The sequence below is a fragment of the Pleurodeles waltl genome, chromosome 3_1, assembly GCF_031143425.1.
Source record: "Pleurodeles waltl isolate 20211129_DDA chromosome 3_1, aPleWal1.hap1.20221129, whole genome shotgun sequence".
Classification (NCBI taxonomy): domain Eukaryota; kingdom Metazoa; phylum Chordata; class Amphibia; order Caudata; family Salamandridae; genus Pleurodeles; species Pleurodeles waltl.
This window is the reverse complement of record NC_090440.1, coordinates 85,666,694-85,679,871: the sequence shown is the minus strand read 5'-3', so window position 1 is coordinate 85,679,871 and position 13,178 is coordinate 85,666,694. Positions and strand designations below refer to the sequence as shown.

Below are 13,178 nucleotides of genomic sequence, written 5' to 3'. Positions count from 1 at the left end.
CTCACCTCCTTTGTGCCAACCCAGCAGGACACTCCAGCTAGTGGGGTTGCCCGCCCCCTCCGGCCAGGCCCCACTTTTGGCGGCAAGGCCGGAGGAAATAATGAGAAAAACAAGGAGGAGTCACTGGCCAGTCAGGACAGCCCCTAAGGTGTCCTGAGCTGAAGTGACACTAACTTTTAGAAATCCTCCATCTTGCAGATGGAGGATTCCCCCAATAGGGTTAGGATTGTGACCCCCTCCCCTTGGGAGGAGGCACAAAGAGGGTGTACCCACCCTCAGGGCTAGTAGCCATTGGCTACTAACCCCCCAGACCTAAACACGCCCTTAAATTTAGTATTTAAGGGCTACCCTGAACCCTAGAAAATCAGATTCCTGCAACTACAAGAAGAAGGACTGCCTAGCTGAAAACCCCTGCAGAGGAAGACCAGAAGACGACAACTGCCTTGGCTCCAGAAACTCACCGGCCTGTCTCCTGCCTTCCAAAGATCCTGCTCCAGCGACGCCTTCCGAAGGGACCAGCAACCTCGACATCCTCTGAGGACTGCCCCTGCTTCGAAAAGACAAGAAACTCCTGAGGACAGCGGACCTGCTCCAAGAAAAGCTGCAACTTTGTTTCCAGCAGCTTTAAAGAACCCTGCAAGCTCCCCGCAAGAAGCGTGAGACTTGCAACACTGCACCCGGCGACCCCGACTCGGCTGGTGGCGATCCAACACCTCAGGAGGGACGCCAGGACTACTCTAAGACTGTGAGTACAAAAACCTGTCCCCCCTGAGCCCCCACAGCGCCGCCTGCAGACGGAATCCCGAGGCTTCCCCTGACCGCGACTCTTTGAATCCTAAGTCCCGACACCTGGGAGAGACCCTGCACCCGCAGCCCCCAGGACCTGAAGGACCGGACTTTCACTGGAGGAGTGACCCCCAGGAGTCCCTCTCCCTTGACCAAGTGGAGGTTTCCCCGAGGAACCCCCCCCTTGCCTGCCTGCAGCGCTGAAGAGATCCCGAGATCTCCCATTGACTTCCATTACAAACCCGACGCTTGTTTCTACACTGCACCCGGCCGCCCCCGCGCTGCTGAGGGTGAAATTTCTGTGTGGACTTGTGTCCCCCCCGGTGCCCTACAAAACCCCCCTGGTCTGCCCTCCGAAGACGCGGGTACTTACCTGCAAGCAGACCGGAACCGGGGCACCCCCTTCTCTCCATTCTAGCCTATGTGTTTTGGGCACCACTTTGAACTCTGCACCTGACCGGCCCTGAGCTGCTGGTGTGGTGACTTTGGGGTTGCTCTGAACCCCCAACGGTGGGCTACCTTGGACCAAGAACTAAGCCCTGTAAGTGTCTTACTTACCTGGTTAACCTAACAAATACTTACCTCCCCTAGGAACTGTGAAAATTGCAGTGTCCACTTTTAAAACAGCTATTTGTGAATAACTTGAAAAGTATACATGCAATTTTGATGATTTGAAGTTCCTAAAGTACTTACCTGCAATACCTTTCGAATGAGATATTACATGTAGAATTTGAACCTGTGGTTCTTAAAATAAACTAAGAAAAGATATTTTTCTATACAAAAACCTATTGGCTGGATTTGTCTCTGAGTGTGTGTACCTCATTTATTGTCTATGTGTATGTACAACAAGTGCTTAACACTACTCCTTGGATAAGCCTACTGCTCGACCACACTACCACAAAATAGAGCATTAGTATTATCTCTTTTTGCCACTATCTTACCTCTAAGGGGAACCCTTGGACTCTGTGCATGCTATTCCTTACTTTGAAATAGCACATACAGAGCCAACTTCCTTGGTATCTAGTGAACGGTGTCACAGCAGATCTCAAAACACCAGCATACATCATCAAACTTTGCAACATTTTAGAATACGTATTGTTGGTGGCTGTTAGTGATGAAGGAGTGAGCAAAGAGATTTTTTGTTCTTACTGGATGGGTCTTTTAAACTGTTTTTGGCTTTAAAAATCAGGAATCTCCATATTGAATTGGGTCTGCTGACGACGTGCATGCACACGGAACGTGCTTGTTCTGTTATCCATAGTTTATCACAAAACATTAAACACACTGCATTAATGTATGATACAGGTATGAATGAACAAATCGCTCAACTACAAAAACATAGTCCAGTGATCATGTCAAAACCTACCTTTTGAGTATAGAGATAAATTAAAAGCTCTAAAAACGATCTCATGAGCAAACTTGTAAATTTCTCATTTCTTTTGACAGAATTAAATTCCACAGCGGCAGGAGGCAATAATTGCCAGCTGTATCTTTAAGCGTATTTACTCAGATAGAAAATGAGTAAGGAGCCTCATTACGTTGTTTTCCACGATAATGGGACGTAATAGTGTTTATTTAATTTGGTGTTGCTTTAATTTGAGCATTAATGTGCTATTGTGTGTCATTGTCTATGCACGTTTTTTCTTTGTTATGATCAAATTATAATTATATGTGCGTGTATAATGTAGTAAGCTAATTTCAGATTGTAAGGGGCAGAACAGAAAGTTGTGTGCTTTTGATTATTTTATACTTTAATATCTTAGAGTGCTTGTTGTTTTAGTCTCATACAAGAACCACATCTTGCCTTGTTTGATGTAGGAGGCGGGCATTGCGGGGAGGTGGAATGACACAAAGGAATGTGCAGTGTGACTGGTGTTCATGTAAGGGCTTTAACACCTTCGGGTCATGTTCGAGCTATATAAAACTGCGATTAAAAAAATACTGCCAAAAAAGGAAAGCGTGATACAGAGCGAAGATGGGCAGAGCCTTTGGAGCTGGGGAACAGCTGAGAAACAGAGATCTCCGAGGACCAGGCCTTCGACCCTAAGCCATCTCTTGGTTGCCATGGCACCAGGCCGGGATCAGGCGCCCGCTTCGCTCTTTCCTTTTCGATGTACGAGGTCCCCCGGCGTCTTGGAAAGTGACAACATAAAGCCGCCCCCGTTCGAAAGAGAGGAAACAAAGATGCCGTTTTGGAGATGAACTTTTCGTGGGGATACGCAAAAAACAGTGAAAAACAAAGACATTTCATTATTTTTGCTCACAACTGAAAGACAAAACAATACACTTAACAGCATACAATTCTAACAGCATTCGGCAACACGGCAAATTTACTCACATCACGTTTGAATATTTTACTAATATCATATATCTATATAAGTTGATCAGCTATTCAAAGTTTATATTCGTAATGTCACAGAAATTAAGTTGAACAAGTAACACTTCATCGCCGGTAATGAGCAACAACGCCTTTTCAAGATGGCGCTTAACTTTGCGTACATTGAAACTGAAAACGGACGGCAGTGTCGTGGGCCGCATTTATGACGATAACGCAGCGTCCCTTTTAAACTGTATTCGTTTTACCTTCACTACAAGGGAAGAAAACCCATGGCTTGAAGTAGAATTGCGTGTTTTGTGATATAGGTATCACTACAAAATAGTCAATATACCTAATAGGTATTTCTTATACTTCTCTAGTTGTCCTTATGGATGTTTTTCACTTGAATATGACAATATATGTATGTATTTTCCCTATAGGATATTTGGCTTTATTATTCACCTTTCTTTAAATGTTATGCTTTAATATGGTTGAAAGCGTGGTCCGTATAAACACGCACTCCTTGCTCGCGCTGCTACCTGGTTTTGGAGGATGCATTATACTTTCCGGAGGCTTCGGACAGGACCGTGTCCCGCAGTGCATTGTGGGAGGCGGGCGCACGTCACGTACTGATTTATTCAGGAGCTGCCGTGGCCGCCGGGAAGCATCAGCAGCCCGAGCAGCGAAGGCCGCTGGGGAGAGAGTCAGGCGAGGATCCCGGGCGAGAGGGGGAGGGTATCGGTCACGGGAGGCAGGAGAGCAGCGCGGCACCCTCTCCCCCTCTCACACCGCCCCGACAGAGCAGCGGCGAGCCCTCCCCGAGGGAGCCGGGGCATGTGAAGGGAGGCAGCTACCTTGAAACGGGGACCTCAGGCTGGAAGAGGAGGCTCGTGGACACCTGGGGACGGCTGACAGCGGACCAGGCCCCGAGTCTTGCAGGGAGGCCTCCTGCCTCTGTCAACCAGCGAGGCCGAGCTGTCTGCTTTACCTGGGGACATACCGGCACTCACAAGGCTGCTGGAGGAGCTGGGAGAGATCGGGACCTGTTTCAGGAAGGTACACCTACCCCATCACTGGCAAACAGAAATATTGAGCCGAGAAGGAGACAGCTTCACAACAATAGCTCCTTGAAGCGAGGCTTCACAGCGCCCCCGTGGACCCACTTGCCCTGTTGTACAATCACAGCCTCGGGAATACCCTTACCGGCTCTTTAGCCGAAGGGTCCTTTCTCTCACTTCAGAGGCTGCCTTTGGAGGAACAACAGTGCCTGATATTCCTGGTCGCCTCCTGCTCCCATCCCCCACAGACTGTACATCTGTTCCCATCGGACTCCTACCTTTTCTACACAGGATTCTGTCAGCTTTACAGAACCTCTGCTTCTTTATTTTATCCGGATGTGTTCATTTTCGTAAGGATAGGACGAATCAAACGAAAATCCCCAGCGCCGTGTCTTGAAATTGAAGGATTCTGCACCATATTTGATTGGCAACATTTCAGCATTTGTGGGTTTGCTGGGGGGATAAGATATCAGTGCCCCCGAGGCATGCAGGCGCATCGTCATGTCACATGTATATTTTTGGGATGTGTGCTCCTGTTTTAAGTGGGTAACGGATGCCTAGTCCTCAACACCGAGCTCGGAGTATAAATCATCACAACTAAAGTCCCCGTCGTTGAGTGGAAAACAAGAAGCTTCAGGGTTATTTTTGGAGAGAAAAAGTAAATTGCATCGGTTGCGACGGATACTGTAGGAACGCGAGAGCCGCGTGAAGGTTTTTCCATCTCTATGGCTTTCCAGCAAGGGATGCTTCCCTGAACAATTTCAGCCCCTCCCGTTGTTTGTTGTTTTTTTTTATTTTTAATGGATGCACTTGGGCTTTTTATGTTGCTGAATGGTATACGGGTCAGTTGGATCTTTTGTGTCTGATGCAAACTCCCTGAGGACTCGGCAGAGGAGCGGAAGATAAATATTGGGCCTGTTATAAGAGCTATTTTGTTTCATCCATCAAGGTAAACAGTGAGGGATTGTAATTTGTTATTTTTAAACACAAGTCGCATTTCAATGTTTCTTCTGTAGTGTATTGTGAAATTAACTCAGTCAAGTGTTTCTGGGCACACATTCTGGTATTAAGTTCAGTTTTAATTTATTAAACGCGGCGCCTTTCTACAACTTCTCCGAGTGTACTATGCATAGTTATTGTCCTAGCGCACAGAAGTACACCAAAGGTAACTCATAAATGCATACTCCTTTCGGATGTCAAAATGGTGGTCTTGTGTGTATCGACAATAAACCTGATTAACTGATTCTGTGGCCTGCACGCATGTTTTCCTTCCCCTTTGTTTTAGAATTGAAGTTATCCGCGCCTCCAGTGAAATCCTGTCCATTAGCTGTCCCAGATGCATCTGTTAGGAAAGCTGATATCGATCCCATTGAACCAATACCCGAGCAGATTCCCCAGGCCTCTGTTCTGCTCTCCTAGCTATGTCTTTCGCTACGAACTTTTCTGTCCTGCAACAAGCCTGTCGACTTCGTGGAATTTTGGTAGCTGCACGAAGTGTAACGGCTTTCAATGTTTGTTTTATTGCCCGTTCCCTCGTCGATGCGCCCCTTGTTCTTTTGTGATGTTTCTAGCAGTGTTCTCCTTGACAGCGTGATGTACTGCAGGCTTCCTTTCACCGGAGTCCCGCAGATGGGAACTGTTGTTTATACTGCCTTGCCTGGCAGAGATGGAAAAACGTCCCCTCGAGGCCTTCAGTGCCTTGACAGCTTCTCAATGGGGAAGATGACAGAGCACAGAATGTTACTACGAGAACTATAAGGGACACACTGTAGTCGTTTCAGTAGACAGTGAATGAAGCCAACCGAGTAGACTAAATGTTGTTAACACTGACATTTGCCATTTGTTTTTTTTACTTGTTTCTTATCTATTATGAGTTAACGTAGTTTGTACCATGTTAAGTCCATATCAAAGAACCTTTCATTTGGCAAAAACTTTAACAAGCTTGGACAAAACAAGTAGGTTTCCCCTTTGTGACTGTAGTCAGTACTTTTTTTAATCAAACTTCTTTTTCCTGATGAGCAACATCTTCTGGAAAACAAGCATTGGCAAAGCCAATATGCCTCACCTATGCAAGAGCTATTGGCTTTGCCAGTATGTTTTAGCCATATTGTATACCAGCATTCCTGCTGTTCAGCATAGCTAAAAGTTAGTGGAGCAAAGGAAAGTGGTTTGGAGTAAAGTGTTGTGGCGTATTATGGCGTTGAGCTGAATAGATTGAAGTGGAGTGGTGTAGAGCATTGTAGAGGCTCTAGTGTTAAGTGGAGTAGAGTGTCAGTGACATGCAGTGGTGTGGAGTGGCATAGAGGGTGTTACGTACAGTGTGGTAGAGTAGCGCAGAGTATATTTTTGTGGAGTGGCATAGAGTGAAGTAGTGAATAAGAGTGGAATGACAAAGTTGAGTAGAGCATTGCGGAGTGGCATAGACTGAAGTAGAGTGTTGTAGAATAGAGTGGAGTACAGTGACAGAGTTTCTTAGAGCAGAGTAGCATTGTAGCGTGGCATAGTTAGTGGAGTAGAGTCATATAGAGGAGTAGAGTTTGATGACTTAAAACGTCAGAGTGGGGTATTGTAGTGTGGCCTAGAGTGAAGTGGCGTAAAGTACAGTGGTGCAGGGTAGATGGTGTAGACCACAGTGCCGTAGAGTAGATTGTTTCAGAGTAGAGTGAAGCGGTGTGGAGTGTGGCAGGATGAGTAAATTGGTGTAGAGTGCATTGGTTTTGGGTAAAGTGGTGTAGAGTGCAGATTAGATTGGAGTGGCATATTGTGGCTTGGCATAAAGTGCACCACCATAAAGTGGAGTGATATATAGAGTGCTTTTACATTGAATGGAGTGACGTAGAGTACTGTTGTGCATAGTAGAGTAGTGTGGGATAGAGTGCATTGGCTTAGAGTTCAAAGGTGCAGAGTAGAGTGCAATGACACAGTATGGAGTGGCGTAGTGTGGAGTGGTGCAGAGCAGACTGCAGTGATGTGGAATGATGCTGAGTAGAATGAGGTAAAGTGAAGTATGAATGTTGTGGTAGAGTACTGCCATTACAGACAACACATCTTCAATTGAAATGACCATTATACCTGTACAGACATCCAGCTTTACTGAAAAGTGTACAGCACACAAACTATAATATGTGGAAATGTCATCACCCAGTCCATTGCATTTGTTTTGATCGTATTATAATATGTGTTTCCACCCCACTTCAGATTTACGACAAAATGTGCTTCAGTTTTACTTTTTCTAATTCTGAAATATTTGCACAGATCTTCTACAGACATTTAAATTTTGTTGTGCGCTAGAAAAAAATAACATTCAGCCTTCCTCAAGCACAACCCCCGTAGCTAGCATGATTGTCACATATATCCTCTCACTTTGAAGTCAGAGGTAAAAAAAAATTAAGCACCAAGTTCCCTATAAGACAGAGCCTAACATTTGGCCTATGTTTTGAATGCGTGACAAATGTGAAGGGGTAAGAATATTAGTCAGAGGCCTATTAACAGAAATTGAGCACTGGCGGAAGAATACTTTTAAATGGTATTTGGTCATAAAAGGGATGAACTCCAGCGGCTCAGCCTAAAACAGAGCCAGCAAATAGAAAGCAAGCAAATGCAAGGTACAAACCGCAAAGTCAGTAGTAAGCAATGGGCGGAATGCATTCCCATGGAAGCTTTCGGAATGTCCCCAAGATGTCATTAGCAAGCCAGCCAGACAGCTGCATTGCCTGGTAGGCTTAGACTTAAAAATGAAGGAAAAAAAAAAGGACCCAATGGTGTGACAGGTGTATGAGTGCAAACCCACCATAACGTCATGCAGCTGTGTTGTTCAGTAAGCGTCTGCAAACATGATGACGTATGCATTTGCGCCTACTGAGCGATAGGCTCAGTTTTAATATTTTTTTATTTACAAATCCAAGATGGCAGCCGCCTCTTTGAAGCAGTAAATACAAATTTAATTTTTAATTTTCACTTGCATGTTACAGCATTTGTAAAATCTGGGTAGCCTGGCAGCAAATGGGAGCTATCGAGCCCTTCAAAAGAAAGTGTATATATAATATATAGTGTATGTGTTTTTTATATTTTAGGACCAGTGATGTAGTTAAAATGCCAGGGTGAGGGGGGGGAGAAGAGAGCAGTATGGAGTACGCATAATGGGCTTCACATGAAGGAGTGAACGTGGGGACTGCAAACCAGAGCACAGGAAGGCGGGTGTATAATGGAGTGCTTGAACAAAAAAGAAAAATGTTTCCCAAATTTGAGCAGTGAAAGCATACAAGTCAGCCTATAGAAAGGAAGGTAACAAGGCTGTGCTCCAGAGGAGGGATACGCACAAGAAGAGGAAGACAACCTTCTGTTAAGAAGCTAGCAAATGAGTGATAATGGCAAGCAATGGGCAGCCTTTAATCCCACTGAGGTTTTGGTACGGTCCACAAGAGCCTTTCACTTGTAGACTGCTAAAAGATGCTTGGTAGGCAAGACATAAAATTTTTTGGAAAAATGATTAAATAGAGTATATATGCAGACCTAGTGTTGAGCTCCTGTATCCAAGAGTTTACAGGAGTGAGGTTAGATTTGGTGCAGTGGTTCCCAACCTGTGGTCCGGGGACCCCTGGGGGTCTGCAAAGCCGCCTCAGGGGGTCCGCAACTGCTTAGAAAATTAAATAATATTAAAAGATTAGGTCCTCAGCTTTCAGTAATGACTCAGTGGGGGGGTCCCTGGAATCCTATAAATATTTAGTGGGGGTCCCCAGGCTCCAGTAATGATAAAGTTGGGGGGTCCACAGAAGTCCAAATGTTGGGAGCCACTGATTTAGTGTATTGAGGTGAATGCATTCGGCAAAGTTAGTAATGACAGTTCATGATTATGACAAGGCAGTGTAGTGCTAGTTGGAATTAGTATTTGATTGGGGAGTTAAATCTATCATTGCTTGATTAAAAGAAGTAGACAAAGGGATTATCCTCTGCTATTTAGGGGTGTTATTGCATGTTCTTTGTGCCACCTCTGAAAAACATTGTTTTTTTCTTCTTGTTAATCTGTTATAGGTTCTGGAATTTCCGTTCGTGCATTTTTTTTTTTTTCTTCATTTTTTTTTTTAGATTCTTTGACGAGTTAGTGTAAGGATTTATTATTATTATTATTCTTTTTTTCTTTTTTTTCTTTTTTATGGTGGTATTCCGTGACAGCATGCTGGTATTTGACTAGAGTTAAAAGTATGCATAGTCTGCGGTGTTGGGGATAATAGCTGTTTCAATGCACATACAATATACTGCACGTTTTAGAGTCTGGAACCCTTAGTGACTTGTCAAGCCCGTACTCCTGGGAGGTTTGTCATACAAAGGGACCACTTTAATAAGACGGGTGCCATAGAAACATGTGGTAAATCATTCAGCAGACGAGACCTAAGTGTTTAAAGCCACTGAAACCGATATGCCGCAGTATGGTACCAGACAATGTTCGTGTTTAGCCTTAGAGGTGAAACATATAAAGTTAAACGCTTATTAGGGAAAATAGTTTAGAAACTGATTAGAAACTACCATTTTGAAGGTAAGTAGCCTCCACCGTAGACATCTCAGAAAATGTGAGTCATTTCGCAGCGTTGACGAGGCCCTACGTCATACAATATAAAACTTTTCTCTTGACACATGTTCACTGCAGTTTTAATAAAATAGTGAATCCCGAGCGACACCTTGATTTGCTAGACATCTTAGTTGAGCTGTCAAACTGCATCCAAGTCCAATTTGGTGCACTTATACCATGTAGGAAGCAGTCAGATTGAATTTCTAAGACCGGTTCAAAGAATGTAAAAGCAATTCAGCCAATAAGGTAAATCCTGAGACCTCACGTTTAGCTTGTGGTGAAATGAACTGGTTGGTCTCCTTGGGCGTTTTATTTGTCTGTTCTGAGAATCCCTTCTAGTGGCACGGTGCGAGTGCCTTCAGTGATACTATCGAGATTGGTTTTATGTTTGTGTAGATGAGCTCAGATGGGGACGGCATAGTCGGTAGTTAGCTAGTGGCCGTACTGTGGGGTTGGCAGACCCGGGAGACCACGGAGAGTGGCCGAATGGCAGGAAATGGGACCACATACTACCGGCAGCAGCAATTGATAAACACCTTTTTGATTACTGATGGTGTCCTGTTTTGGGCTCTAGACCTTTTCACGTGACGTAATCTCATTTAAAGAGTTCTCGTCAGATGTTTCTTAAATTGGAGCAGGGTTGGCATTCCCGATAGATACAGGGATGCTTTTCTAGATCCCGAGTCCGTTGTTTTTTTTTTTTTTTTTGTCCCATCCCCAATCCTCATTTCAGTGATGACCTTGCAGAAGTAACCACGATTGTTGTTTAACCTGCTGTTTGCCAAACTGCGAGCCTCGAACCACTGTCCAATTTTTGGTGGGCCCTGAAAGTCCAAGCAAAGAAAATAAAGATGCTTTTTAAATTCTGATTTATGTTGTCTCCTAGCTTTTCAAAGACAGAGGTCAACTGTTAGGCTATTTTTTCAGGCAAAATGCTGTTTATTCTTAACATAAGGATTGGGGTTTACAAGCTTTCCTTTGCAGTTAGTGTAAGAAAAGACAAGTGAATTATGTGACATTTTTTCTGATGTACAGTGGGTGTGAAATGAAAGACTGTAGGATGTCATTCCACAACATAATGTAAATCCTGAAAGTGAACATTACGCGTTCAGCAGATTGGAACGCAAAAACAAAGGACACTTTTTTGTAATTCTGAAGTTTGATGGAACCAAATAATTTAATAGGATCCAAACAAATCAAGACACTTTAGTTTGTGATGCTCAAGTGATTAAATATTCACTGAAACCCGTTTCCCAGACATTCTTTTGTGTGGATTATAGTTTCATCAGTAAAACTGCATGACGGTGCAAATGTAATGGTCCTTGCAATGAAAAATGTGCTGTCTCTAAATAATCGTGTGCTACCCCACGATGTTTTAGTTGCATTCAGAAATCACCTGCCTCATGTCCATTAAAGCAAGGTGAGTCGTGGGGCTACAAAGTTTGAGAATCCGTGGTTTAACCCATTGTTGTCCATTGCCTCCATGTTTAAATGTAAGGTTTATCTCCACCTATGTGGGTTTGAGACCCCTACCGTTTAGAATTTTCTGCAGATCTTCTGTTAGGTTGTTGGCTGCTTTAGTCGAGTTCCTGTTGACTAAATTTAGTGCAGATATATTGTATTTTTTTTATGTACAGCGCTTTGAAACAAAAACTATGGTATTAAGAAATATGTAAAACTCTACGGTAATCATTACAAGCATGAGCAGCCTGTATTTTGGTACCGTAATAGTAGTAACTTATGTTAAAGCTAGAATAGTTATGAGGTACTAGAAAATCTCCAGTTTATTCTTTTGAATTGGGCATAGCATATGAAGCATGAGGTGTTCAGCTTATTAATACAAATTATGTGGCAAATTTCTGTTTTGAGGTTCTTTGGTAGTTTGTCTTTTTTTAATTAATAGCCTGTTGAAGGGTTAAAATAACAGCATTATGACACACATAATGTTTGCTTAATCTGTTGTAACAAATTTATATTTATCTCCCAAGTAGTCAGCGACCATGTTCTGCTTGGTCCAGAACGTCTTTCATATAATATTGAGCTATAGTCTTAAGTACAGGACTGCCTCAAAACGGGCACAGCTCTTTCGTGATCTTCCTCACACTAAACATGAGCCATAATGTGAATTAACCTCTTGCTGACACCAGAAACTCAGATAAGCTCACCTGGGCAAGGAAAATATTGCATTGAAGTAACAAACAAATATAAACATCTTCTGTCCTTCAATTATTTTCAATTTCGTTATAGTTGTGTATTTCAGAATACTTTGTAAAGTAGCTAGAGCGCTGCTGGAGATAACTCCAAATCTCCTAGGTTTCCAAGCTCCGCATTATTCCCACGAACGTTGTCTTAGCTAACATCTTAAACTGAAGGAAGTATTTATTTTCAGCACATCTCAGGCACCATTGATCAGTATATCTTGGGCAGTCAGTACAACCCAAATATCAGGAACCAGTGGCCTTCTCCTTTTTCAGGCAGTTTATGTAGGCCTCCTGGCAGGTGACAAGAAGTATTTGTTGTCACAGCTATCCCTCGCAGTGATTACTTACTGGCTTGTTGCAAGCTGAGGGACTGTTTAGTTTACACTTAGCTTTGTGATTGTGATTCGAAGATGAGGCTCATTGTCTCTGTTCCTGTTCCCCTGACAAGCAGCAGAGGTCATGGGCTGCTAGCTGTTTACTTCAGCTCTGATGCCTATCAGTTACTAGATTCAGGTAATAAAGCCATGACTCATTACATGTTTATTTGGCGAGGAAAGAGTGAATATAAGACTTAAGATAGAATGGGGAAATATGTGTTCCTAGTAGGTTGAGTGTGCAGGTAATTTTTAGATGTAGATGTGCTATGGTTAACTACCTAAGGACACCTACTTTGTAAGCTGGATATGCTGTATGCTTTCCAGACGAGCTTTGCACAGGCAAATGTAATTGGGTTCTAAGATACTGGTGGGTCAGTCCATATTATTACACTTATTAAATGCTCCAGGCAGGTACAATTGCCATAGCTTTTTTTTTGTTGGTTTTGGAAGCCCTGTGATGATTAATGAATATGTGGAGGTTTAGCTAGGCAATTGTATTGCATATATATGTTTTAAACTTAAAAAAAAAAAAAAAATCATAACAGTTACACTGGATCCCTGATATTTAAGGAAACACTACATGGGAGCAGCTAGTTTGTCCACTGACGCATCATATAACCTCTCTCTGATTACTCACCATCGATCCTCTCTTTTCTGAGAGTGTGCAAACTTTTCTTTCCTCACTGATTTGGCAATGGGAGAAGGGCCACTAAACTAAACCGTAAATAGAACTACCTAAAAAGTTGTGTTGAGGGTAGTTGACCACTGTGTGTGTCCTCTTCCTTTTTGTTGACTTTTGTTTCCGTAAATGGAGTGACACTTTTTTTTTAAAGTCTACACATTTCTTCCTTGGATCCCTTTAAAATTATCAAG

The 13,178-nt window shown here is 43.3% G+C and overlaps 1 protein-coding gene across 14 annotated transcripts in view; it reads left to right on the top strand.

Annotated features, from left to right (window-relative positions):
* The first annotated feature begins 3,664 nt into the window (after positions 1–3,664).
* The window catches only part of PPFIA1 (PTPRF interacting protein alpha 1), a 540,698-nt gene continuing 531,184 nt past the window's right edge, over positions 3,665–13,178 (top strand). For 7 of the 14 annotated variants that reach the window (XM_069221890.1, XM_069221881.1, XM_069221891.1 and 4 more), the window contains exon 1: positions 3,666–5,110. The gene's annotated coding sequence lies outside the window, so the exon portion shown is untranslated. Of the gene's footprint in view, positions 5,111–13,178 lie in introns of all 14 variants that reach the window. The other 7 variants (XM_069221892.1, XM_069221893.1, XM_069221894.1 and 4 more) reach the window with 2 other exon arrangements.